The sequence below is a fragment of the Diachasma alloeum genome, unplaced genomic scaffold (assembly GCF_001412515.2).
Source record: "Diachasma alloeum isolate Michigan unplaced genomic scaffold, Dall2.0 Dall_scaffold_00445, whole genome shotgun sequence".
Taxonomy (NCBI): domain Eukaryota; kingdom Metazoa; phylum Arthropoda; class Insecta; order Hymenoptera; family Braconidae; genus Diachasma; species Diachasma alloeum.
The window spans coordinates 27,190-29,503 of NW_021680584.1; the positions used below are offsets into that span (position 1 = coordinate 27,190).

Consider the following 2,314-nt stretch of genomic DNA (forward strand, 5'->3'; position numbering starts at 1 on the left):
AGAAGATGGATGGTGTTTCTCATAGAGTCGGAAAGGAGATGACATCAAATCATTTAATGTAACAATTCGAGTCATAATTCGGGGTTTCCGTGAGTTATTCCTTGAATTGTCAACTGGTTGTCTCTGATTCAAATATGTATTGTCAGTACAACTAGCAAAAGCATGAGATTGTATAATTTTTGATTTTGTTTTAGAATTTTCATTAATAATTCCTACTATATCATCGTCTTTATCATTTGGATTCGGAGGAGTTTCTTTGGGATTCATTTTGTCTTTTTTTTCGGAATCTATGAAAATATTTATATATTAATGTAAGGATTAATTATAATGGACAATTAAATTTTACAAATTTTTCTATTAATTTCAATTATTTATTAGAATTTTTTCTAATATTATAATTTTTCAAGAAAAATAAAATTATCTGATAAATGTTAATATTTTCTTCAACTTTTCATAATTTCTTCATTAGCATCGAAACTTAAACATTAATTTTCTCATTAACAGCACAATTTCGATAAATATTTTCTCATTGATTCTCTTATTAACAACACATTTTTTCTCATTGGTATTAAAATTTTTCCATGTGTATATAATTTTTTACATCACCACCCTGAAACAAAAAAAATGAATTGATCAGAATTTGCATTCAATATTAGTTTAGTACGTAATATTATAGACGGGAATTCAAAACTTAGAAAAAAAGAAGAAAAACTCGAGAGGGGGTAAGACGCATTATTTGTGGAATTTTTCTTTTTTGCCCCAATACTAATATTGAAGATTAAGTTTATGCCCAGTGAATTTGATTGAGAAAAAAAATCCCTGAAATTGCTAGATAAAATCCCCATTCAAATTTTATCCAATTCTTGTCTTACATCAATTTATTTTCCTCAGGCCCAGTTGCATACTAAGCCTTGTTGAGCAAATAAACATTAGAGTAAAATTTATCCTCGAGATAAATTATATCCTACAGGTCGTATTTTCCTTTGAATTCCAAAGTTTATATCTCTTTTTAACTCACAATTTAGTTAACTGGTGCATTGGACCAGAGAGAATGTTCATCAATTTCCAGTAAATTTTTCTAGTAAAAAAAGTTATTCTATTAAATTTTTTCGGTAATGTAAAAAGATTCTAAGATCCAAAAAATTTTGAAATAAATCATAACCAATGCCAAATGGAAATTTTTCATATTGAAACTCAATTTAAATAATGTATAAATAATCAAAATATCTACCTTTCAATTCTCTTTTGCCTAATTTTTTGTTATTCACCGGGAAATTGAAATTACAGCAAAGAATGTAGAACAACAAATCTGAAATCAGAAAATACATAAATTTGGATATGTTTGAGTAGTGAAACATTAATTTTATTGAACAATTTTTACTCACATGATCCTCAATTCTAACTCCTTCTGAGCATAAAAGCACTGTTTAGTAGATAATTACAATAATGAATGATAAAACGACTGGAGAATTAATCAAAACACTGATACCAGTTCAATAAATTATAATAAATAGAGAGGAGAAAACTCTGAGGTTAATCTCTCTATTCTTCTTCTGCCTGTCAATTAGAGTTGCCAATATTAGGCTTTTTTGTCATAAAATAAAAACTGAAGAACACGTTTTATTAAAGTCACAATTCAAAATAATGCAGTATTTATTTTTAACACTAAACAACACAATTTATGGATTAAAAACACACATAACAAAATGATTTTCACAATTTTCTGTGAGACATTTTTCATACTTTTTTACACCATAAAATTTCAGCTTCAATTAGCTTAAACACCATTTATAAACTATTATTGTTATAATTATTTTTTCGCCAATCAATCAATCATCATCAATTCAATGACAGAGAAAAAATTTACCTGATAAATCGCATCATTGTATCGATTTTTCATTAATTGAAAAAAAAACAATCGATTGATCGATAATCGCATTTTAATTTACGATACAATATCCTCGGTTCTCCTTTAGTATCCCAAGTAGAAATCTGGAGCCAAAAAGATGTCTTTAAGATATCTCGGGAGGGACACGAGACAACCTTCCGATAGTACAAAAAGATGCGATTTTGAAAACAAAAATGTATTCTTAATGTCTGGCCCACAGATATCACTTTTGTACGTAGATACGGTATCTTTTTGATTACATTTTGTTAAGGCACGAAGGTGTCTATTTCGTATTCATTTGCAATGAGAAAAAGACATACCCCCAAGTAGAAATCTGCGGAAAGTTATCTTTAAGATCGGAAATTCATATACTAAAGCCTGTCCAAAAGTTATCGTTTTGGAGAAGTCATCGTTTTCCTATCTTTT

At 28.0% G+C, this 2,314-nt stretch overlaps 1 long non-coding RNA gene across 1 annotated transcript; it reads right to left on the minus strand.

The window, feature by feature from the left end:
- Window positions 1–466: 466 nt before the first annotated feature.
- On the minus strand, window positions 467–1,944 carry LOC107042394. Its single transcript, XR_001461155.1, has 3 exons — window positions 1,386–1,944; window positions 1,232–1,309; window positions 467–610 (listed from the first exon to the last, which is right to left on the minus strand). It is a non-coding gene; the product is annotated as an uncharacterized LOC107042394 (long non-coding RNA).
- Window positions 1,945–2,314: the final 370 nt, after the last annotated feature.